This window comes from Pleurodeles waltl, chromosome 8, assembly GCF_031143425.1.
Source record: "Pleurodeles waltl isolate 20211129_DDA chromosome 8, aPleWal1.hap1.20221129, whole genome shotgun sequence".
Taxonomy (NCBI): Eukaryota; Metazoa; Chordata; class Amphibia; order Caudata; family Salamandridae; genus Pleurodeles; species Pleurodeles waltl.
The window spans coordinates 1,517,152,584-1,517,177,735 of NC_090447.1; the positions used below are offsets into that span (position 1 = coordinate 1,517,152,584).

Here is a 25,152-nt window from a genome sequence, read left to right on the forward strand (position 1 = left end):
CTTTGCTGTATCCTTCTCCAGTTAACTGGGTGTAATTAGGGAATTCGTTTTTTATTGTGCAAGCTAGGTATTTCTTTTTTTCTAAACTCTAAATAGGCTAGCAATCTAATGCACAGAAATGTGTGGCATGAGTAAGCAAGCTATTTCATCCGACACTTTGGTTCAAGGGAAGATGGAGACTGATGCAGACTGCGGGTTACCTAAAAATCAAGACAGAAACAGTAAATAATGGAAGTCAAAGCTGAAGGCAAGAGAGGTGGAATCCATTTTGAAAGGAAGATAGAAAAGAAGTACTGTCTTGTACTGATGGTATGTCAATTAGGTCGATGAAAGATTTTATCAATTAAATAAAACGTCACCAGAAGCTGAATCCAAGAAAGAAACACGCCTAACAAGCTGTCTTCTGAGTCTTTGCCGAAACCCGGGATTGAACCAGGGACCTTTAGATCTTCAGTCTAACGCTCTCCCAACTGAGCTATTTCGGCCACTTATTTCACAGGTCTCTCCGTATTCTTCTTAATCATTGTAGACAAGACATACACCTCGAAATCATTCACTTTGAGGGTACAGCTATGTCTTAAACTTCCGGTATCCTTCTGCAGCTAACTGGGTGCAATTACTCATTTACTTTTTTGGTGCGCAACCTAGGTACTTCTTTTATTCCAAACTCTGAATAGGCACACAAATGTGTGGGATGAGTAAGCAAGCTATATCATCTGACAGCTTGGTTCATGGGAAAATGGAAGATGATGCAGCCTAAGCTTTACATTAAAATCAAGATAGAAACTGGAAATAATGGAAGTCAAAGCTGAAGGCAAGAGAGGTGGAAGCCATTTTGAAAGGAAGATAGAACGCAAGTGCTGTGCTCTACTGATGGTATGTCGAACAGGTTATTAAAAGGTTTCATCTATGAACTAAAATGTCTACTGAAGCTGACTCCAAGAGAGAACTACACCTAATTAGCTAGGTGCTCAGACCTTGCCAAAACCCGGGATTGAACCAGAGAGCTTTAGATCTTCAGTTTAACGCTCTCCCAAATGAGCTATTTCGGCCAGTTGTCAGAGAATACCTTCCTGATGATTCTTAATCATTGCAGGCAACAAGTGGGCATCTGATCAATCACTAGGAGGGTACATCTATGTGTTAAAGTATGCTGTATCCTTCTGCAGCTAACTGGGCACAATTAGTCAATTTATTTTTTATTGCGCAAGCTAGGTATTTCTTTTTTTCTAAACGCTAAATAGGCTAGCAATCTAATACACAGAAATGTGTGGCATGAGGAAGCAAGCTATATCATCTGACACTTTGGTCCAAGGTTAGATGGAAAATGATGCAGGCTACAGTTTACCCTAAAATCGAGATAGAAACGGCAAATAATGGAAGTCAAAGCTGAAGGCAAGAGAGGTGGAATCCATTTTCAAAGAAAGATAGAAAACACGTACTGTCTTGTACTGATGGTATGTCAATTAGGTTGATGAAAGGTTTTATTAATTAAATAAAACGTCACCGGAAGCTGACTCCAAAAAAGAAACTTGCCTGACGAACTAGCTGCTCAGTCTTTGACCAAACCAAGGATTTAACCAGGGACCCTTAGATCTAAAGTTTGACGTCCTCGCAACTGAGCTCTTTCAGCCCGTTTTTTCACAGTGCCTTCCTTATTATTGTTAATCATTGTAGACAAGAAATATAAGTCGCAATCATTCACTGTGAGGGTACAGCTATGTGTTACACTTTGCTGTATCCTTCTGTAGCTAACTGGGGGCAATTACTCCTTTACTTTTTTGCTACGCGAGGTAGGTACTTCTTTTTTTCTAAACTCTGAATAGGCTACCACTCTCATAAACAGAAATGTGTGGCATGACCAAGCAAGCTATATCATTTGACAGTTTGGCTCATGGGAAAATGGAAGATGACGCCGGCTACGGTTTACATTAAAATCAAGATAGAAACGGGAAATAATGGAAGTCAAAGCTGAAGGCAAGAGAGGTGGAAGCCATTTTGAAAGGAAGATAGAAAATAAGTTCTCTTTTGTACCGATGGCATGTCGATCAGGTTGATGCAAGTTTTTATCAATGAAATAAAATGTCACTTGAGAGTGACTCCAAGAAAGAAACATGCCTAACAAGCTGAGTGCTTGGTCTTTGGCACAACCCAGGATTGAACCAAGGACCTTTTTTATCTTTAGTCTAACATTATCCTAACTGAGATATTTTAGCCAGGTGTCATGAAAAGCTTTCCGTATCATTTTTAATCATTGTAGACAAGACACAGAAGTCTAAATCATTCACTGTGAGGGTACAGCTATGTCTTAAACTTTGTTGTATCCTTCTCCAGTTAACTGGGTGTAATTAGGGAATTTGTTTTTTATTCTGCAAGCTAGGTATTTCTTTTTTTCTAAACTCTAAATAGGCTAGCAATCTAATGCACAGAAATGTGTGGCATGAGTAAGCAAGCTATTTCATCCGACACTTTGGTTCAAGGGAAGATGGAGACTGATGCAGACTGCGGGTTACCTAAAAATCAAGATAGAAACAGTAAATAATGGAAGTCAAAGCTGAAGGCAAGAGAGGTGGAATCCATTTTGAAAGGAAGATAGAAAACAAGTACTGTCTTGTACTGATGGTATGTCAATTAGGTTGATGAAAGGTTTTATCAATTAAATAAAACGTCACCAGAAGCTGAATCCAAGAAAGAAACACGCCTAAAAAGCTGTCTTCTGAGTCTTTGCCGAAACCCGGGATTGAACCAGGGACCTTTAGATCTTCAGTCTAACGCTCTCCCAACTGAGCTATTTCGGCCAGTTATTTCACAGGTCCCTCCGTTTTCTTCTTAATCATTGTAGACAAGACATACACCTCCAAATCATTCACTTTGATGGTACAGCTATGTCTTAAACTTCCGGTATCCTTCTGCAGCTAACTGGGTGCATTTACTCATTTACTTTTTTGGTGCGCAACCTAGGTACTTCTTTTATTCCAAACTCTGAATAGGCACACAAATGTGTGGGATGAGTAAGCAAGCTATATCATCTGACAGCTTGGTTCATGGGAAAATAGAAGATGATGCAGCCTAAGCTTTACATTAAAATCAAGATACAAACTGGAAATAATGGAAGTCAAAGCTGAAGGCAACAGAGGTGGAAGCCATTTTGAAAGGAAGATAGAACGCAAGTGCTGTGCTCTACTGATGGTATGTCGATCAGGTTATTGAAAGGTTTCATCTATGAACTAAAATGTCTACTGAAGCTGACTCCAAGAGAGAACTACACCTAATTAGCTAGGTGCTCAGTCCTTGCCGAAACCCGGGATTGAACCAGGGACCTTTAGATCTTCAGTCTAACGCTCTCCCAACTGAGCTATTTCGGCCAGTTGTCAGAGAATACCTTCCTGATGATTCTTAATCATTGTAGGCAACAAGTGGGCATCTGATCAATCACTAGGAGGGTACATCTATGTGTTAAAGTATGCTGTATCCTTCTGCAGCTAACTGGGCACAATTAGTCAATTTATTTTTTATTGCGCAAGCTAGGTATTTCTTTTTTTCTAAACGCTAAATAGGCTAGCAATCTAATACACAGAAATGTGTGGCATGAGGAAGCAAGCTATATCATCTGACACTTTGGTCCAAGGTTAGATGGAAAATGATGCAGGCTACAGTTTACCCTAAAATCGAGATAGAAACGGCAAATAATCGAAGTCAAAGCTGAAGGCAAGAGAGGTGGAAACCATTTTCAAAGGAAGATAGAAAACACGTACTGTCTTGTACTGATGGTATGTCAATTAGGTTGATGAAAGGTTTTATCAATTAAATAAAACGTCACCAGAAGCTGAATCCAAGAAAGAAACACGCCTAACAAGCTGCCTTCTGAGTCTTTGTCGAAACCCGGGATTGAACCAGGGACCTTTAGATCTTCAGTCTAACACTCTCCCAACTGAGCTATTTCGGCCAGTTATTTCACAGGTCCCTCCGTTTTCTTCTTAATCATTGTAGACAAGACATACACCTCGAAATCATTCACTTTGAGGGTACAGCTATGTCTTAAACTTCCGGTATCCTTCTGCAGCTAACTGGGTGCATTTACTCATTTACTTTTTTGGTGCGCAACCTAGGTACTTCTTTTATTCCAAACTCTGAATAGGCACACAAATGTGTGGGCTGAGTAAGCAAGCTATATCATCTGACAGCTTGGTTCATGGGAAAATAGAAGATGATGCAGCCTAAGCTTTACATTAAAATCAAGATAGAAACTGGAAATAATGGAAGTCAAAGCTGAAGGCAAGAGAGGTGGAAGCCATTTTCAAAGGAAGATAGAACGCAAGTGCTGTGCTCTACTGATGGTATGTCGATCAGGTTATTGAAAGGTTTCATCTATGAACTAAAATGTCTACTGAAGCTGACTCCAAGAGAGAACTACACCTAATTAGCTAGGTGCTCAGTCCTTGCCAAAACCCGGGATTGAACCAGGGACCTTTAGATCTTCAGTCTAACGCTCTCCCAACTGAGCTATTTCGGCCAGTTGTCAAAGAATACCTTCCTGATGATTCTTAATCATTGTAGGCAACAAGTGGGCATCTGATCAATCACTAGGAGGGTACATCTATGTGTTAAAGTATGCTGTATCCTTCTGCAGCTAACTGGGCACAATTAGTCAATTTATTTTTTATTGCGCAAGCTAGGTATTTCTTTTTTTCTAAACGCTAAATAGGCTAGCAATCTAATACACAGAAATGTGTGGCATGAGGAAGCAAGCTATATCATCTGACACTTTGGTCCAAGGTTAGATGGAAAATGATGCAGGCTACAGTTTACCCTAAAATCGAGATAGAAACGGGAAATAATGGAAGTCAAAGCTGAAGGCAAGAGAGGTGGAATCCATTTTCAAAGGAAGATAGAAAACACGTACTGTCTTGTACTGATGGTATGTCAATTAGGTTGATGAAAGGTTTTATTAATTAAATAAAACGTCACCGGAAGCTGACTCCAAAAAAGAAACTTGCCTGACGAACTAGCTGCTCAGTCTTTGACCAAACCAAGAATTTAACCAGGGACCCTTAGATCTAAAGTTTGACGTCCTCGCAACTGAGCTCTTTCAGCCCGTTTTTTCACAGTGCCTTCCTTATTATTATTAATCATTGTAGACAAGAAATATAAGTCGCAATCATTCACTGTGAGGGTACAGCTATGTGTTACACTTTCCTGTATCCTTCTGTAGCTAACTGGGGGCAATTACTCCTTTACTTTTTTGCTACGCGAGCTAGGTACTTCTTTTTTTCTAAACTCTGAATAGGCTACCACTCTCATAAACAGAAATGTGTGGCATGACTAAGCAAGCTATATCATCTGACAGTTTGGCTCATGGGAAAATGGAAGATGACGCCGCCTACGGTTTACATCAAAATCAAGATAGAAACGGGAAATAATGGAAGTCAAAGCTGAAGGCAAGAGAGGTGGAAGCCATTTTGAAAGGAAGATAGAAAATAAGTGCTCTTTTGTACCGATGGCATGTCGATCAGGTTGATGCAAGTTTTTATCAATGAAATAAAATGTCACTTGAGAGTGACTCCAAGAAAGAAACATGCCTAACAAGCTGAGTGCTTGGTCTTTGGCACAACCCAGGATTGGACCAAGGACCTTTTTTATCTTTAGTCTAACATTCTCCCAACTGAGATATTTTAGCCAGGTGTCATGAAAAGCTTTCCGTATCATTTTTAATCATTGTAGACAAGACACAGAAGTCTAAATCATTCACTGTGAGGGTACAGCTATGTCTTAAACTTTGCTGTATCCTTCTCCAGTTAACTGGGTGTAATTAGGGAATTCGTTTTTTATTGTGCAAGCTAGGTATTTCTTTTTTTCTAAACTCTAAATAGGCTAGCAATCTAATGCACAGAAATGTGTGGCATGAGTAAGCAAGCTATTTCATCCGACACTTTGGTTCAAGGGAAGATGGAGACTGATGCAGACTGCGGGTTACCTAAAAATCAAGACAGAAACAGTAAATAATGGAAGTCAAAGCTGAAGGCAAGAGAGGTGGAATCCATTTTGAAAGGAAGATAGAAAACAAGTACTGTCTTGTACTGATGGTATGTCAATTAGGTTGATGAAAGGTTTTATCAATTAAATAAAACGTCACCAGAAGCTGAATCCAAGAAAGAAACACGCCTAACAAGCTGTCTTCTGAGTCTTAGCCGAAACCCGGGATTGAACCAGGGACCTTTAGATCTTCAGTCGAATGCTCTCCTAACTGAGCTATTTGGGCCACTTATTTCACAGGTCCCTCCGTATTCTTCTTAATCATTGTAGACAAGATATACACCTCGAAATCATTCACTTTGAGGGTACAGCTATGTCTTAAACTTCCGGTATCCTTCTGCAGCTAACTGGGTGCAATTACTCATTTACTTTTTTGGTGCGCAACCTAGGTACTTCTTTTATTCCAAACTCTGAATAGGCACACAAATGTGTGGGATGAGTAAGCAAGCTATATCATCTGACAGCTTGGTTCATGGGAAAATGGAAGATGATGCAGCCTAAGCTTTACATTAAAATCAAGATAGAAACTGGAAATAATGGAAGTCAAAGCTGAAGGCAAGAGAGGTGGAAGCCATTTTGAAAGGAAGATAGAACGCAAGTGCTGTGCTCTACTGATGGTATGTCGAACAGGTTATTAAAAGGTTTCATCTATGAACTAAAATGTCTACTGAAGCTGACTCCAAGAGAGAACTACACCTAATTAGCTAGGTGCTCAGTCCTTGCCAAAACCCGGGATTGAACCAGAGAGCTTTAGATCTTCAGTTTAACGCTCTCCCAAATGAGCTATTTCGGCCAGTTGTCAGAGAATACCTTCCTGATGATTCTTAATCATTGCAGGCAACAAGTGGGCATCTGATCAATCACTAGGAGGGTACATCTATGTGTTAAAGTATGCTGTATCCTTCTGCAGCTAACTGGGCACAATTAGTCAATTTATTTTTTATTGCGCAAGCTAGGTATTTCTTTTTTTCTAAACGCTAAATAGGCTAGCAATCTAATACACAGAAATGTGTGGCATGAGGAAGCAAGCTATATCATCTGACACTTTGGTCCAAAGTTAGATGGAAAATGATGCAGGCTACAGTTTACCCTAAAATCGAGATAGAAACGGCAAATAATGGAAGTCAAAGCTGAAGGCAAGAGAGGTGGAATCCATTTTGAAAAGAAGTTAGAAAACACGTACTGTCTTGTACTGATGGTATGTCAATTAGGTTGATGAAAGGTTTTATTAATTAAATAAAACGTCCCCGGAAGCTGACTCCAAGAAAGAAACACGCCTAACAAGCTGTCTTCTGAGTCTTTGCCGAAACCCGGGATTGAACCAGGGACCTTTAGATCTTCAGTCTAACGCTCTCCCAACTGAGCTATTTCGGCCACTTATTGCGCAGGTCCCTCCGTATTTTTCTTAATCATTGTAGACAAGACATACACCCCGAAATCATTCACTTTGAGGGTACAGCTATGTCTTAAACTTCCGGTATCCTTCTGCAGCTAACTGGGTGCAATTACTCATTTACTTTTTTGGTGCGCAACCTAGGTACTTCTTTTATTCCAAACTCTGAATAGGCACACAAATGTGTGGGATGAGTAAGCAAGCTATATCATCTGACAGCTTGGTTCATGGGAAAATGGAAGATGATGCAGCCTAAGCTTTAAATTAAAATCAAGATAGAAACTGGAAATAATGGAAGTCAAAGCTGAAGGCAACAGAGGTGGAAGCCATTTTGAAAGGAAGATAGAACGCAAGTGCTGTGCTCTACTGATGGTATGTTGATCAGGTTATTAAAAGGTTTCATCTATGAACTAAAATGTCTACTGAAGCTGACTCCAAGAGAGAACTACACCTAATTAGCTAGGTGCTCAGTCCTTGCCAAAACCCGGGATTGAACCAGGGACCTTTAGATCTTCAATCTAACGCTCTCCCAACTGAGCTATTTCGGCCACTTATTTCACAGGTCCCTCCGTATTCTTCTTAATCATTGTAGACAAGACATACACCTCGAAATCATTCACTTTGAGGGTACAGCTATGTCTTAAACTTCCGGTATCCTTCTGCAGCTAACTGGGTGCAATTACTCATTTACTTTTTTGGTGCGCAACCTAGGTACTTCTTTTATTCCAAACTCTGAATAGGCACACAAATGTGTGGGATGAGTAAGCAAGCTATATCATCTGACAGCTTGGTTCATGGGAAAATGTAAGATGATGCAGCCTAAGGTTTACATTAAAATCAAGATAGAAACTGGAAATAATGGAAGTCAAAGCTGAAGGCAAGAGAGGTGGAAGCCATTTTGAAAGGAAGATAGAACGCAAGTGCTGTGCTCTACTGATGGTATGTCGAACAGGTTATTAAAAGGTTTCATCTATGAACTAAAATGTCTACTGAAGCTGACTCCAAGAGAGAACTACACCTAATTAGCTAGGTGCTCAGTCCTTGCCAAAACCCGGGATTGAACCAGAGAGCTTTAGATCTTCAGTTTAACGCTCTCCCAAATGAGCTATTTCGGCCAGTTGTCAGAGAATACCTTCCTGATGATTCTTAATCATTGCAGGCAACAAGTGGGCATCTGATCAATCACTAGGAGGGTACATCTATGTGTTAAAGTATGCTGTATCCTTCTGCAGCTAACTGGGCACAATTAGTCAATTTATTTTTTATTGCGCAAGCTAGGTATTTCTTTTTTTCTAAACGCTAAATAGGCTAGCAATCTAATACACAGAAATGTGTGGCATGAGGAAGCAAGCTATATCATCTGACACTTTGGTCCAAGGTTAGATGGAAAATGATGCAGGCTACAGTTTACCCTAAAATCGAGATAGAAACGGCAAATAATGGAAGTCAAAGCTGAAGGCAAGAGAGGTGGAATCCATTTTCAAAGAAAGATAGAAAACACGTACTGTCTTGTACTGATGGTATGTCAATTAGGTTGATGAAAGGTTTTATTAATTAAATAAAACGTCACCGGAAGCTGACTCCAAAAAAGAAACTTGCCTGACGAACTAGCTGCTCAGTCTTTGACCAAACCAAGGATTTAACCAGGGACCCTTAGATCTAAAGTTTGACGTCCTCGCAACTGAGCTCTTTCAGCCCGTTTTTTCACAGTGCCTTCCTTATTATTGTTAATCATTGTAGACAAGAAATATAAGTCGCAATCATTCACTGTGAGAGTACAGCTATGTGTTACACTTTGCTGTATCCTTCTGTAGCTAACTGGGGGCAATTACTCCTTTACTTTTTTGCTACGCGAGGTAGGTACTTCTTTTTTTCTAAACTCTGAATAGGCTACCACTCTCATAAACAGAAATGTGTGGCATGACCAAGCAAGCTATATCATCTGACAGTTTGGCTCATGGGAAAATGGAAGATGACGCCGGCTAGGGTTTACATTAAAATCAAGATAGAAACGGGAAATAATGGAAGTCAAAGCTGAAGGCAAGAGAGGTGGAAGCCATTTTGAAAGGAAGATAGAAAATAAGTTCTCTTTTGTACCGATGGCATGTCGATCAGGTTGATGCAAGTTTTTATCAATGAAATAAAATGTCCCTTGAGAGTGACTCCAAGAAAGAAACATGCCTAACAAGCTGAGTGCTTGGTCTTTGGCACAACCCAGGATTGAACCAAGGACCTTTTTTATCTTTAGTCTAACATTATCCTAACTGAGATATTTTAGCCAGGTGTCATGAAAAGCTTTCCGTATCATTTTTAATCATTGTAGACAAGACACAGAAGTCTAAATCATTCACTGTGAGGGTACAGCTATGTCTTAAACTTTGTTGTATCCTTCTCCAGTTAACTGGGTGTAATTAGGGAATTTGTTTTTTATTCTGCAAGCTAGGTATTTCTTTTTTTCTAAACTCTAAATAGGCTAGCAATCTAATGCACAGAAATGTGTGGCATGAGTAAGCAAGCTATTTCATCCGACACTTTGGTTCAAGGGAAGATGGAGACTGATGCAGACTGCGGGTTACCTAAAAATCAAGATAGAAACAGTAAATAATGGAAGTCAAAGCTGAAGGCAAGAGAGGTGGAATCCATTTTGAAAGGAAGATAGAAAACAAGTACTGTCTTGTACTGATGGTATGTCAATTAGGTTGATGAAAGGTTTTATCAATTAAATAAAACGTCACCAGAAGCTGAATCCAAGAAAGAAACACGCCTAAAAAGCTGTCTTCTGAGTCTTTGCCGAAACCCGGGATTGAACCAGGGACCTTTAGATCTTCAGTCTAACGCTCTCCCAACTGAGCTATTTCGGCCAGTTATTTCACAGCTCCCTCCGTTTTCTTCTTAATCATTGTAGACAAGACATACACCTCCAAATCATTCACTTTGATGGTACAGCTATGTCTTAAACTTCCGGTATCCTTCTGCAGCTAACTGGGTGCATTTACTCATTTACTTTTTTGGTGCGCAACCTAGGTACTTCTTTTATTCCAAACTCTGAATAGGCACACAAATGTGTGGGATGAGTAAGCAAGCTATATCATCTGACAGCTTGGTTCATGGGAAAATAGAAGATGATGCAGCCTAAGCTTTACATTAAAATCAAGATACAAACTGGAAATAATGGAAGTCAAAGCTGAAGGCAACAGAGGTGGAAGCCATTTTGAAAGGAAGATAGAACGCAAGTGCTGTGCTCTACTGATGGTATGTCGATCAGGTTATTGAAAGGTTTCATCTATGAACTAAAATGTCTACTGAAGCTGACTCCAAGAGAGAACTACACCTAATTAGCTAGGTGCTCAGTCCTTGCCGAAACCCGGGATTGAACCAGGGACCTTTAGATCTTCAGTCTAACGCTCTCCCAACTGAGCTATTTCGGCCAGTTGTCAGAGAATACCTTCCTGATGATTCTTAATCATTGTAGGCAACAAGTGGGCATCTGATCAATCACTAGGAGGGTACATCTATGTGTTAAAGTATGCTGTATCCTTCTGCAGCTAACTGGGCACAATTAGTCAATTTATTTTTTATTGCGCAAGCTAGGTATTTCTTTTTTTCTAAACGCTAAATAGGCTAGCAATCTAATACACAGAAATGTGTGGCATGAGGAAGCAAGCTATATCATCTGACACTTTGGTCCAAGGTTAGATGGAAAATGATGCAGGCTACAGTTTACCCTAAAATCGAGATAGAAACGGCAAATAATCGAAGTCAAAGCTGAAGGCAAGAGAGGTGGAAACCATTTTCAAAGGAAGATAGAAAACACGTACTGTCTTGTACTGATGGTATGTCAATTAGGTTGATGAAAGGTTTTATCAATTAAATAAAACGTCACCAGAAGCTGAATCCAAGAAAGAAACACGCCTAACAAGCTGCCTTCTGAGTCTTTGTCGAAACCCGGGATTGAACCAGGGACCTTTAGATCTTCAGTCTAACACTCTCCCAACTGAGCTATTTCGGCCAGTTATTTCACAGGTCCCTCCGTTTTCTTCTTAATCATTGTAGACAAGACATACACCTCGAAATCATTCACTTTGAGGGTACAGCTATGTCTTAAACTTCCGGTATCCTTCTGCAGCTAACTGGGTGCATTTACTCATTTACTTTTTTGGTGCGCAACCTAGGTACTTCTTTTATTCCAAACTCTGAATAGGCACACAAATGTGTGGGCTGAGTAAGCAAGCTATATCATCTGACAGCTTGGTTCATGGGAAAATAGAAGATGATGCAGCCTAAGCTTTACATTAAAATCAAGATAGAAACTGGAAATAATGGAAGTCAAAGCTGAAGGCAAGAGAGGTGGAAGCCATTTTCAAAGGAAGATAGAACGCAAGTGCTGTGCTCTACTGATGGTATGTCGATCAGGTTATTGAAAGGTTTCATCTATGAACTAAAATGTCTACTGAAGCTGACTCCAAGAGAGAACTACACCTAATTAGCTAGGTGCTCAGTCCTAGCCAAAACCCAGGATTGAACCAGGGACCTTTAGATCTTCAGTCTAACGCTCTCCCAACTGAGCTATTTCGGCCAGTTGTCAAAGAATACCTTCCTGATGATTCTTAATCATTGTAGGCAACAAGTGGGCATCTGATCAATCACTAGGAGGGTACATCTATGTGTTAAAGTATGCTGTATCCTTCTGCAGCTAACTGGGCACAATTAGTCAATTTATTTTTTATTGCGCAAGCTAGGTATTTCTTTTTTTCTAAACGCTAAATAGGCTAGCAATCTAATACACAGAAATGTGTGGCATGAGGAAGCAAGCTATATCATCTGACACTTTGGTCCAAGGTTAGATGGAAAATGATGCAGGCTACAGTTTACCCTAAAATCGAGATAGAAACGGGAAATAATGGAAGTCAAAGCTGAAGGCAAGAGAGGTGGAATCCATTTTCAAAGGAAGATAGAAAACACGTACTGTCTTGTACTGATGGTATGTCAATTAGGTTGATGAAAGGTTTTATTAATTAAATAAAACGTCACCGGAAGCTGACTCCAAAAAAGAAACTTGCCTGACGAACTAGCTGCTCAGTCTTTGACCAAACCAAGAATTTAACCAGGGACCCTTAGATCTAAAGTTTGACGTCCTCGCAACTGAGCTCTTTCAGCCCGTTTTTTCACAGTGCCTTCCTTATTATTATTAATCATTGTAGACAAGAAATATAAGTCGCAATCATTCACTGTGAGGGTACAGCTATGTGTTACACTTTGCTGTATCCTTCTGTAGCTAACTGGGGGCAATTACTCCTTTACTTTTTTGCTACGCGAGCTAGGTACTTCTTTTTTTCTAAACTCTGAATAGGCTACCACTCTCATAAACAGAAATGTGTGGCATGACTAAGCAAGCTATATCATCTGACAGTTTGGCTCATGGGAAAATGGAAGATGACGCCGCCTACGGTTTACATCAAAATCAAGATAGAAACGGGAAATAATGGAAGTCAAAGCTGAAGGCAAGAGAGGTGGAAGCCATTTTGAAAGGAAGATAGAAAATAAGTGCTCTTTTGTACCGATGGCATGTCGATCAGGTTGATGCAAGTTTTTATCAATGAAATAAAATGTCACTTGAGAGTGACTCCAAGAAAGAAACATGCCTAACAAGCTGAGTGCTTGGTCTTTGGCACAACCCAGGATTGGACCAAGGACCTTTTTTATCTTTAGTCTAACATTCTCCCAACTGAGATATTTTAGCCAGGTGTCATGAAAAGCTTTCCGTATCATTTTTAATCATTGTAGACAAGACACAGAAGTCTAAATCATTCACTGTGAGGGTACAGCTATGTCTTAAACTTTGCTGTATCCTTCTCCAGTTAACTGGGTGTAATTAGGGAATTCGTTTTTTATTGTGCAAGCTAGGTATTTCTTTTTTTCTAAACTCTAAATAGGCTAGCAATCTAATGCACAGAAATGTGTGGCATGAGTAAGCAAGCTATTTCATCCGACACTTTGGTTCAAGGGAAGATGGAGACTGATGCAGACTGCGGGTTACCTAAAAATCAAGACAGAAACAGTAAATAATGGAAGTCAAAGCTGAAGGCAAGAGAGGTGGAATCCATTTTGAAAGGAAGATAGAAAACAAGTACTGTCTTGTACTGATGGTATGTCAATTAGGTTGATGAAAGATTTTATCAATTAAATAAAACGTCACCAGAAGCTGAATCCAAGAAAGAAACACGCCTAACAAGCTGTCTTCTGAGTCTTTGCCGAAACCCGGGATTGAACCAGGGACCTTTAGATCTTCAGTCTAACGCTCTCCCAACTGAGCTATTTCGGCCACTTATTTCACAGGTCCCTCCGTATTCTTCTTAATCATTGTAGACAAGACATACACCTCGAAATCATTCACTTTGAGGGTACAGCTATGTCTTAAACTTCCGGTATCCTTCTGCAGCTAACTGGGTGCAATTACTCATTTACTTTTTTGGTGCGCAACCTAGGTACTTCTTTTATTCCAAACTCTGAATAGGCACTCAAATGTGTGGGATGAGTAAGCAAGCTATATCATCTGACAGCTTGGTTCATGGGAAAATGGAAGATGATGCAGCCTAAGCTTTACATTAAAATCAAGATAGAAACTGGAAATAATGGAAGTCAAAGCTGAAGGCAAGAGAGGTGGAAGCCATTTTGAAAGGAAGATAGAACGCAAGTGCTGTGCTCTACTGATGGTATGTCGAACAGGTTATTAAAAGGTTTCATCTATGAACTAAAATGTCTACTGAAGCTGACTCCAAGAGAGAACTACACCTAATTAGCTAGGTGCTCAGTCCTTGCCAAAACCCGGGATTGAACCAGAGAGCTTTAGATCTTCAGTTTAACGCTCTCCCAAATTAGCTATTTCGGCCAGTTGTCAGAGAATACCTTCCTGATGATTCTTAATCATTGCAGGCAACAAGTGGGCATCTGATCAATCACTAGGAGGGTACATCTATGTGTTAAAGTATGCTGTATCCTTCTGCAGCTAACTGGGCACAATTAGTCAATTTATTTTTTATTGCGCAAGCTAGGTATTTCTTTTTTTCTAAACGCTAAATAGGCTAGCAATCTAATACACAGAAATGTGTGGCATGAGGAAGCAAGCTATATCATCTGACACTTTGGTCCAAGGTTAGATGGAAAATGATGCAGGCTACAGTTTACCCTAAAATCGAGATAGAAACGGCAAATAATGGAAGTCAAAGCTGAAGGCAAGAGAGGTGGAATCCATTTTGAAAAGAAGTTAGAAAACAAGTACTGTCTTGTACTGATGGTATGTCAATTAGGTTGATGAAAGGTTTTATTAATTAAATAAAACGTCCCCGGAAGCTGACTCCAAGAAAGAAACACGCCTAACAAGCTGTCTTCTGAGTCTTTGCCGAAACCCGGGATTGAACCAGGGACCTTTAGATCTTCAGTCTAACGCTCTCCCAACTGAGCTATTTCGGCCACTTATTGCGCAGGTCCCTCCGTATTTTTCTTAATCATTGTAGACAAGACATACACCCCGAAATCATTCACTTTGAGGGTACAGCTATGTCTTAAACTTCCGGTATCCTTCTGCAGCTAACTGGGTGCAATTACTCATTTACTTTTTTGGTGCGCAACCTAGGTACTTCTTTTATTCCAAACTCTGAATAGGCACACAAATGTGTGGGATGAGTAAGCAAGCTATATCATCTGACAGCTTGGTTCATGGGAAAATGGAAGATGATGCAGCCTAAGCTTTAAATTAAAATCAAGATAGAAACTGGAAATAATGGAAGTCAAAGCTGAAGGCAACAGAGGTGGAAGCCATTTTGAAAGGAAGATAGAACGCAAGTGCTGTGCTCTACTGATGGTATGTTGATCAGGTTATTAAAAGGTTTCATCTATGAACTAAAATGTCTACTGAAGCTGACTCCAAGAGAGAACTACACCTAATTAGCTAGGTGCTCAGTCCTTGCCAAAACCCGGGATTGAACCAGGGACCTTTAGATCTTCAATCTAACGCTCTCCCAACTGGGCTATTTCGGCCACTTATTTCACAGGTCCCTCCGTATTCTTCTTAATCATTGTAGACAAGACATACACCTCGAAATCATTCACTTTGAGGGTACAGCTATGTCTTAAACTTCCGGTATCCTTCTGCAGCTAACTGGGTGCAATTACTCATTTACTTTTTTGGTGCGCAACCTAGGTACTTCTTTTATTCCAAACTCTGAATAGGCACACAAATGTGTGGGATGAGTAAGCAAGCTATATCATCTGACAGCTTGGTTCATGGGAAAATGTAAGATGATGCAGCCTAAGGTTTACATTAAAATCAAGATAGAAACTGGAAATAATGGAAGTCAAAGCTGAAGGCAAGAGAGGTGGAAGCCATTTTGAAAGGAAGATAGAACGCAAGTGCTGTGCTCTACTGATGGTATGTCGAACAGGTTATTAAAAGGTTTCATCTATGAACTAAAATGTCTACTGAAGCTGACTCCAAGAGAGAACTACACCTAATTAGCTAGGTGCTCAGTCCTTGCCAAAACCCGGGATTGAACCAGAGAGCTTTAGATCTTCAGTTTAACGCTCTCCCAAATGAGCTATTTCGGCCAGTTGTCAGAGAATACCTTCCTGATGATTCTTAATCATTGTAGGCAACAAGTGGGCATCTGATCAATCACTAGGAGGGTACATCTATGTGTTAAAGTATGCTGTATCCTTCTGCAGCTAACTGGGCACAATTAGTCAATTTATTTTTTATTGCGCAAGCTAGGTATTTCTTTTTTTCTAAACGCTAAATAGGCTAGCAATCTAATACACAGAAATGTGTGGCATGAGGAAGCAAGCTATATCATCTGACACTTTGGTCCAAGGTTAGATGGAAAATGATGCAGGCTACAGTTTACCCTAAAATCGAGATAGAAACGGGAAATAATGGAAGTCAAAGCTGAAGGCAAGAGAGGTGGAATCCATTTTCAAAGGAAGATAGAAAACACGTACTGTCTTGTACTGATGGTATGTCAATTAGGTTGATGAAAGGTTTTATTAATTAAATAAAACGTCACCGGAAGCTGACTCCAAAAAAGAAACTTGCCTGACGAACTAGCTGCTCAGTCTTTGACCAAACCAAGGATTTAACCAGGGACCCTTAGATCTAAAGTTTGACGTCCTCGCAACTGAGCTCTTTCAGCCCGTTTTTTCACAGTGCCTTCCTTATTATTGTTAATCATTGTAGACAAGAAATATAAGTCGCAATCATTCACTGTGAGAGTACAGCTATGTGTTACACTTTGCTGTATCCTTCTGTAGCTAACTGGGGGCAATTACTCCTTTACTTTTTTGCTACGCGAGGTAGGTACTTCTTTTTTTCTAAACTCTGAATAGGCTACCACTCTCATAAACAGAAATGTGTGGCATGACCAAGCAAGCTATATCATCTGACAGTTTGGCTCATGGGAAAATGGAAGATGACGCCGGCTAGGGTTTACATTAAAATCAAGATAGAAACGGGAAATAATGGAAGTCAAAGCTGAAGGCAAGAGAGGTGGAAGCCATTTTGAAAGGAAGATAGAAAATAAGTTCTCTTTTGTACCGATGGCATGTCGATCAGGTTGATGCAAGTTTTTATCAATGAAATAAAATGTCCCTTGAGAGTGACTCCAAGAAAGAAACATGCCTAACAAGCTGAGTGCTTGGTCTTTGGCACAACCCAGGATTGAACCAAGGACCTTTTTTATCTTTAGTCTAACATTATCCTAACTGAGATATTTTAGCCAGGTGTCATGAAAAGCTTTCCGTATCATTTTTAATCATTGTAGACAAGACACAGAAGTCTAAATCATTCACTGTGAGGGTACAGCTATGTCTTAAACTTTGTTGTATCCTTCTCCAGTTAACTGGGTGTAATTAGGGAATTTGTTTTTTATTCTGCAAGCTAGGTATTTCTTTTTTTCTAAACTCTAAATAGGCTAGCAATCTAATGCACAGAAATGTGTGGCATGAGTAAGCAAGCTATTTCATCCGACACTTTGGTTCAAGGGAAGATGGAGACTGATGCAGACTGCGGGTTACCTAAAAATCAAGATAGAAACAGTAAATAATGGAAGTCAAAGCTGAAGGCAAGAGAGGTGGAATCCATTTTGAAAGGAAGATAGAAAACAAGTACTGTCTTGTACTGATGGTATGTCAATTAGGTTGATGAAAGGTTTTATCAATTAAATAAAACGTCACCAGAAGCTGAATCCAAGAAAGAAACACGCCTAAAAAGCTGTCTTCTGAGTCTTTGCCGAAACCCGGGATTGAACCAGGGACCTTTAGATCTTCAGTCTAACGCTCTCCCAACTGAGCTATTTCGGCCAGTTATTTCACAGCTCCCTCCGTTTTCTTCTTAATCATTGTAGACAAGACATACACCTCCAAATCATTCACTTTGATGGTACAGCTATGTCTTAAACTTCCGGTATCCTTCTGCAGCTAACTGGGTGCATTTACTCATTTACTTTTTTGGTGCGCAACCTAGGTACTTCTTTTATTCCAAACTCTGAATAGGCACACAAATGTGTGGGATGAGTAAGCAAGCTATATCATCTGACAGCTTGGTTCATGGGAAAATAGAAGATGATGCAGCCTAAGCTTTACATTAAAATCAAGATACAAACTGGAAATAATGGAAGTCAAAGCTGAAGGCAACAGAGGTGGAAGCCATTTTGAAAGGAAGATAGAACGCAAGTGCTGTGCTCTACTGATGGTATGTCGATCAGGTTATTGAAAGGTTTCATCTATGAACTAAAATGTCTACTGAAGCTGACTCCAAGAGAGAACTACACCTAATTAGCTAGGTGCTCAGTCCTTGCCGAAACCCGGGATTGAACCAGGGACCTTTAGATCTTCAGTCTAACGCTCTCCCAACTGAGCTATTTCGGCCAGTTGTCAGAGAATACCTTCCTGATGATTCTTAATCATTGTAGGCAACAAGTGGGCATCTGATCAATCACTAGGAGGGTACATCTATGTGTTAAAGTATGCTGTATCCTTCTGCAGCTAACTGGGCACAATTAGTCCATTTATTTTTTATTGCGCAAGCTAGGTATTTCTTTTTTTCTAAACGCTAAATAGGCTAGCAATCTAATACACAGAAATGTGTGGCATGAGGAAGCAAGCTATATCATCTGACACTTTGGTCCAAGGTTAGATGGAAAATGATGCAGGCTACAGTTTACCCTAAAATCGAGATAGAAACGGCAAATAATCGAAGTCAAAACTGAAGGCAAGAGAGGTGGAAACCATTTTCAAAGGAAGATAGAAAACACGTACTGTCTTGTACTGATGGTATGTCAATTAGGTTGATGAAAGGTTTTATCAATTAAATAAAACGTCACCAGAAGCTGAATCCAAGAAAGAAACACGCCTAACAAGCTGCCTTCTGAGTCTTTGTCGAAACCCGGGATTGAACCAGGGACCTTTAGATCTTCAGTCTAACACTCTCCCAACTGAGCTATTTCGGCCAGTTATTTCACAGGTCCCTCCGTTTTCTTCTTAATCATTGTAGACAAGACATACACCTCGAAATCATTCACTTTGAGGGTACAGCTATGTCTTAAACTTCCGGTATCCTTCTGCAGCTAACTGGGTGCATTTACTCATTTACTTTTTTGGTGCGCAACCTAGGTACTTCTTTTATTCCAAACTCTGAATAGGCACACAAATGTGTGGGCTGAGTAAGCAAGCTATATCATCTGACAGCTTGGTTCATGGGAAAATAGAAGATGATGCAGCCTAAGCTTTACATTAAAATCAAGATAGAAACTGGAAATAATGGAAGTCAAAGCTGAAGGCAAGAGAGGTGGAAGCCATTTTCAAAGGAAGATAGAACGCAAGTGCTGTGCTCTACTGATGGTATGTCGATCAGGTTATTGAAAGGTTTCATCTATGAACTAAAATGTCTACTGAAGCTGACTCCAAGAGAGAACTACACCTAATTAGCTAGGTGCTCAGTCCTAGCCAAAACCCGGGATTGAACCAGGGACCTTTAGATCTTCAGTCTAACGCTCTCCCAACTGAGCTATTTCGGCCAGTTGTCAAAGAATACCTTCCTGATGATTCTTAATCATTGTAGGCAACAAGTGGGCATCTGATCAATCACTAGGAGGGTACATCTATGTGTTAAAGTATGCTGTATCCTTCTGCAGCTAACTGGGCACAATTAGTCAATTTATTTTTTATTGCGCAAGCTAGGTATTTCTTTTTTTCTAAACGCTAAATAGGCTAGCAATCTAATACACAGAAATGTGTGGCATGAGGAAGCAAGCTATATCATCTGACACTTTGGTCCAAGGTTAGATGGAAAATGATGCAGGCTACAGTTTACCCTAAAATCGAGATAGAAACGGGAAATAATGGAAGTCAAAGCTGAAGGCAAGAGAGGTGGAATCCATTTTCAAAGGAAGATAGAAAACACGTACTGTCTTGTACTGATGGTATGTCAATTAGGTTGATGAAAGGTTTTATTAATTAAATAAAACGTCACCGGAAGCTGACTCCAAAAAAGAAACTTGCCTGACGAACTAGCTGCTCAGTCTTTGACCAAACCAAGAATTTAACCAGGGACCCTGAGATCTAAAGTTTGACGTCCTCGCAACTGAGCTCTTTCAGCCCGTTTTTTCACAGTGCCTTCCTTATTATTATTAATCATTGTAGACAAGAAATATAAGTCGCAATCATTCACTGTGAGGGTACAGCTATGTGTTACACTTTGCTGTATCCTTCTGTAGCTAACTGGGGGCAATTACTCCTTTACTTTTTTGCTACGCGAGCTAGGTACTTCTTTTTTTCTAAACTCTGAATAGGCTACCACTCTCATAAACAGAAATGTGTGGCATGACTAAGCAAGCTATATCATCTGACAGTTTGGCTCATGGGAAAATGGAAGATGACGCCGCCTACGGTTTACATCAAAATCAAGATAGAAACGGGAAATAATGGAAGTCAAAGCTGAAGGCAAGAGAGGTGGAAGCCATTTTGAAAGGAAGATAGAAAATAAGTGCTCTTTTGTACCGATGGCATGTCGATCAGGTTGATGCAAGTTTTTATCAATGAAATAAAATGTCACTTGAGAGTGACTCCAAGAAAGAAACATGCCTAACAAGCTGAGTGCTTGGTCTTTGGCACAACCCAGGATTGGACCAAGGACCTTTTTTATCTTTAGTCTAACATTCTCCCAACTGAGATATTTTAGCCAGGTGTCATGAAAAGCTTTCCGTATCATTTTTAATCATTGTAGACAAGACACAGAAGTCTAAATCATTCACTGTGAGGGTACAGCTATGTCTTAAACTTTGCTGTATCCTTCTCCAGTTAACTGGGTGTAATTAGGGAATTCGTTTTTTATTGTGCAAGCTAGGTATTTCTTTTTTTCTAAACTCTAAATAGGCTAGCAATCTAATGCACAGAAATGTGTGGCATGAGTAAGCAAGCTATTTCATCCGACACTTTGGTTCAAGGGAAGATGGAGACTGATGCAGACTGCGGGTTACCTAAAAATCAAGACAGAAACAGTAAATAATGGAAGTCAAAGCTGAAGGCAAGAGAGGTGGAATCCATTTTGAAAGGAAGATTGAAAACAAGTACTGTCTTGTACTGATGGTATGTCAATTAGGTTGATGAAAGGTTTTATCAATTAAATAAAACGTCACCAGAAGCTGAATCCAAGAAAGAAACACGCCTAACAAGCTGTCTTCTGAGTCTTTTCCGAAACCCGGGATTGAACCAGGGACCTTTAGATCTTCAGTCTAACGCTCTCCCAACTGAGCTATTTCGGCCAGTTATTTCACAGGTCCCTCCGTATTCTTCTTAATCATTGTAGAAAAGACATACACCTCGAAATCATTCACTTTGAGGGTACAGCTATGTCTTAAACTTCCGGTATCCTTCTGCAGCTAACTGGGTGCAATTACTCATTTACTTTTTTGGTGCGCAACCTAGGTACTTCTTTTATTCCAAACTCTGAATAGGCACTCAAATGTGTGGGATGAGTAAGCAAGCTATATCATCTGACAGCTTGGTTCATGGGAAAATGGAAGATGATGCAGCCTAAGCTTTACATTAAAATCAAGATAGAAACTGGAAATAATGGAAGTCAAAGCTGAAGGCAAGAGAGGTGGAAGCCATTTTGAAAGGAAGATAGAACGCAAGTGCTGTGCTCTACTGATGGTATGTCGAACAGGTTATTAAAAGGTTTCATCTATGAACTAAAATGTCTACTGAAGCTGACTCCAAGAGAGAACTACACCTAATTAGCTAGGTGCTCAGTCCTTGCCAAAACCCGGGATTGAACCAGAGAGCTTTAGATCTTCAGTTTAACGCTCTCCCAAATGAGCTATTTCGGCCAGTTGTCAGAGAATACCTTCCTGATGATTCTTAATCATTGCAGGCAACAAGTGGGCATCTGATCAATCACTAGGAGGGTACATCTATGTGTTAAAGTATGCTGTATCCTTCTGCAGCTAACTGGGCACAATTAGTCAATTTATTTTTTATTGCGCAAGCTAGGTATTTCTTTTTTTCTAAACGCTAAATAGGCTAGCAATCTAATACACAGAAATGTGTGGCATGAGGAAGCAAGCTATATCATCTGACACTTTGGTCCAAAGTTAGATGGAAAATGATGCAGGCTACAGTTTACCCTAAAATCGAGATAGAAACGGCAAATAATGGAAGTCAAAGCTGAAGGCAAGAGAGGTGGAATCCATTTTGAAAAGAAGTTAGAAAACAAGTACTGTCTTGTACTGATGGTATGTCAATTAGGTTGATGAAAGGTTTTATTAATTAAATAAAACGTCCCCGGAAGCTGACTCCAAGAAAGAAACACGCCTAACAAGCTGTCTTCTGAGTCTTTGCCGAAACCCGGGATTGAACCAGGGACCTTTAGATCTTCAGTCTAACGCTCTCCCAACTGAGCTATTTCGGCCACTTATTGCGCAGGTCCCTCCGTATTTTTCTTAATCATTGTAGACAAGACATACACCCCGAAATCATTCACTTTGAGGGTACAGCTATGTCTTAAACTTCCGGTATCCTTCTGCAGCTAACTGGGTGCAATTACTCATTTACTTTTTTGGTGCGCAACCTAGGTACTTCTTTTATTCCAAACTCTGAATAGGCACACAAATGTGTGGGATGAGTAAGCAAGCTATATCATCTGACAGCTTGGTTCATGGGAAAATGGAAGATGATGCAGCCTAAGCTTTAAATTAAAATCAAGATAGAAACTGGAAATAATGGAAGTCAAAGCTGAAGGCAACAGAGGTGGAAGCCATTTTGAAAGGAAGATAGAACGCAAGTGCTGTGCTCTACTGATGGTATGTTGATCAGGTTATTAAAAGGTTTCATCTATGAACTAAAATGTCTACTGAAGCTGACTCCAAGAGAGAACTACACCTAATTAGCTAGGTGCTCAGTCCTTGCCAAAACCCGGGATTGAACCAGGGACCTTTAGATCTTCAATCTAACGCTCTCCCAACTGAGCTATATCGGCCACTTATTTCACAGGTCCCTCCGTATTCTTCTTAATCATTGTAGACAAGACATACACCTCGAAATCATTCACTTTGAGGGTACAGCTATGTCTTAAACTTCCGGTATCCTTCTGCAGCTAACTGGGTGCAATTACTCATTTACTTTTTTGGTGCGCAACCTAGGTACTTCTTTTATTCCAAACTCTGAATAGGCACACAAATGTGTGGGATGAGTAAGCAAGCTATATCATCTGACAGCTTGGTTCATGGGAAAATGTAAGATGATGCAGCCTAAGGTTTACATTAAAATCAAGATAGAAACTGGAAATAATGGAAGTCAAAGCTGAAGGCAAGAGAGGTGGAAGCCATTTTGAAAGGAAGATAGAACGCAAGTGCTGTGCTCTACTGATGGTATGTCGAACAGGTTATTAAAAGGTTTCATCTATGAACTAAAATGTCTACTGAAGCTGACTCCAAGAGAGAACTACACCTAATTAGCTAGGTGCTCAGTCCTTGCCAAAACCCGGGATTGAACCAGAGAGCTTTAGATCTTCAGTTTAACGCTCTCCCAAATGAGCTATTTCGGCCAGTTGTCAGAGAATACCTTCCTGATGATTCTTAATCATTGCAGGCAACAAGTGGGCATCTGATCAATCACTAGGAGGGTACATCTATGTGTTAAAGTATGCTGTATCCTTCTGCAGCTAACTGGGCACAATTAGTCAATTTATTTTTTATTGCGCAAGCTAGGTATTTCTTTTTTTCTAAACGCTAAATAGGCTAGCAATCTAATACACAGAAATGTGTGGCATGAGGAAGCAAGCTATATCATCTGACACTTTGGTCCAAGGTTAGATGGAAAATGATGCAGGCTACAGTTTACCCTAAAATCGAGATAGAAACGGCAAATAATGGAAGTCAAAGCTGAAGGCAAGAGAGGTGGAATCCATTTTCAAAGAAAGATAGAAAACACGTACTGTCTTGTACTGATGGTATGTCAATTAGGTTGATGAAAGGTTTTATTAATTAAATAAAACGTCACCGGAAGCTGACTCCAAAAAAGAAACTTGCCTGACGAACTAGCTGCTCAGTCTTTGACCAAACCAAGGATTTAACCAGGGACCCTTAGATCTAAAGTTTGACGTCCTCGCAACTGAGCTCTTTCAGCCCGTTTTTTCACAGTGCCTTCCTTATTATTGTTAATCATTGTAGACAAGAAATATAAGTCGCAATCATTCACTGTGAGAGTACAGCTATGTGTTACACTTTGCTGTATCCTTCTGTAGCTAACTGGGGGCAATTACTCCTTTACTTTTTTGCTACGCGAGGTAGGTACTTCTTTTTTTCTAAACTCTGAATAGGCTACCACTCTCATAAACAGAAATGTGTGGCATGACCAAGCAAGCTATATCATCTGACAGTTTGGCTCATGGGAAAATGGAAGATGACGCCGGCTAGGGTTTACATTAAAATCAAGATAGAAACGGGAAATAATGGAAGTCAAAGCTGAAGGCAAGAGAGGTGGAAGCCATTTTGAAAGGAAGATAGAAAATAAGTTCTCTTTTGTACCGATGGCATGTCGATCAGGTTGATGCAAGTTTTTATCAATGAAATAAAATGTCCCTTGAGAGTGACTCCAAGAAAGAAACATGCCTAACAAGCTGAGTGCTTGGTCTTTGGCACAACCCAGGATTGAACCAAGGACCTTTTTTATCTTTAGTCTAACATTATCCTAACTGAGATATTTTAGCCAGGTGTCATGAAAAGCTTTCCGTATCATTTTTAATCATTGTAGACAAGACACAGAAGTCTAAATCATTCACTGTGAGGGTACAGCTATGTCTTAAACTTTGTTGTATCCTTCTCCAGTTAACTGGGTGTAATTAGGGAATTTGTTTTTTATTCTGCAAGCTAGGTATTTCTTTTTTTCTAAACTCTAAATAGGCTAGCAATCTAATGCACAGAAATGTGTGGCATGAGTAAGCAAGCTATTTCATCCGACACTTTGGTTCAAGGGAAGATGGAGACTGATGCAGACTGCGGGTTACCTAAAAATCAAGATAGAAACAGTAAATAATGGAAGTCAAAGCTGAAGGCAAGAGAGGTGGAATCCATTTTGAAAGGAAGATAGAAAACAAGTACTGTCTTGTACTGATGGTATGTCAATTAGGTTGATGAAAGGTTTTATCAATTAAATAAAACGTCACCAGAAGCTGAATC

General features: G+C 39.9%; 14 non-coding genes across 14 annotated transcripts; all 14 read right to left on the minus strand.

The window, feature by feature from the left end:
• Positions 1–412: 412 nt before the first annotated feature.
• TRNAF-GAA (transfer RNA phenylalanine (anticodon GAA)) lies at positions 413–485 on the minus strand. The gene has a single exon. It is a non-coding gene; the product is annotated as a tRNA-Phe (tRNA).
• A 2,240-nt stretch (positions 486–2,725) lies between these two features.
• On the minus strand, positions 2,726–2,798 carry TRNAF-GAA (transfer RNA phenylalanine (anticodon GAA)). Its single transcript has one exon. It is a non-coding gene; the product is annotated as a tRNA-Phe (tRNA).
• Positions 2,799–3,292: 494 nt separating this feature from the next.
• TRNAF-GAA (transfer RNA phenylalanine (anticodon GAA)) lies at positions 3,293–3,365 on the minus strand. Its single transcript has one exon. It is a non-coding gene; the product is annotated as a tRNA-Phe (tRNA).
• Positions 3,366–4,440: 1,075 nt separating this feature from the next.
• TRNAF-GAA (transfer RNA phenylalanine (anticodon GAA)) lies at positions 4,441–4,513 on the minus strand. Its single transcript has one exon. It is a non-coding gene; the product is annotated as a tRNA-Phe (tRNA).
• A 2,821-nt stretch (positions 4,514–7,334) lies between these two features.
• On the minus strand, positions 7,335–7,407 carry TRNAF-GAA (transfer RNA phenylalanine (anticodon GAA)). Its single transcript has one exon. It is a non-coding gene; the product is annotated as a tRNA-Phe (tRNA).
• Positions 7,408–7,901: 494 nt separating this feature from the next.
• On the minus strand, positions 7,902–7,974 carry TRNAF-GAA (transfer RNA phenylalanine (anticodon GAA)). The gene has a single exon. It is a non-coding gene; the product is annotated as a tRNA-Phe (tRNA).
• A 2,240-nt stretch (positions 7,975–10,214) lies between these two features.
• On the minus strand, positions 10,215–10,287 carry TRNAF-GAA (transfer RNA phenylalanine (anticodon GAA)). The gene has a single exon. It is a non-coding gene; the product is annotated as a tRNA-Phe (tRNA).
• A 494-nt stretch (positions 10,288–10,781) lies between these two features.
• On the minus strand, positions 10,782–10,854 carry TRNAF-GAA (transfer RNA phenylalanine (anticodon GAA)). The gene has a single exon. It is a non-coding gene; the product is annotated as a tRNA-Phe (tRNA).
• Positions 10,855–13,675: 2,821 nt separating this feature from the next.
• Positions 13,676–13,748, minus strand: TRNAF-GAA (transfer RNA phenylalanine (anticodon GAA)). The gene has a single exon. It is a non-coding gene; the product is annotated as a tRNA-Phe (tRNA).
• Positions 13,749–14,823: 1,075 nt separating this feature from the next.
• TRNAF-GAA (transfer RNA phenylalanine (anticodon GAA)) lies at positions 14,824–14,896 on the minus strand. The gene has a single exon. It is a non-coding gene; the product is annotated as a tRNA-Phe (tRNA).
• A 2,807-nt stretch (positions 14,897–17,703) lies between these two features.
• On the minus strand, positions 17,704–17,776 carry TRNAF-GAA (transfer RNA phenylalanine (anticodon GAA)). Its single transcript has one exon. It is a non-coding gene; the product is annotated as a tRNA-Phe (tRNA).
• Positions 17,777–18,270: 494 nt separating this feature from the next.
• TRNAF-GAA (transfer RNA phenylalanine (anticodon GAA)) lies at positions 18,271–18,343 on the minus strand. Its single transcript has one exon. It is a non-coding gene; the product is annotated as a tRNA-Phe (tRNA).
• Positions 18,344–19,418: 1,075 nt separating this feature from the next.
• Positions 19,419–19,491, minus strand: TRNAF-GAA (transfer RNA phenylalanine (anticodon GAA)). Its single transcript has one exon. It is a non-coding gene; the product is annotated as a tRNA-Phe (tRNA).
• A 2,821-nt stretch (positions 19,492–22,312) lies between these two features.
• On the minus strand, positions 22,313–22,385 carry TRNAF-GAA (transfer RNA phenylalanine (anticodon GAA)). Its single transcript has one exon. It is a non-coding gene; the product is annotated as a tRNA-Phe (tRNA).
• Between the last annotated feature and the right edge of the window lie 2,767 nt (positions 22,386–25,152).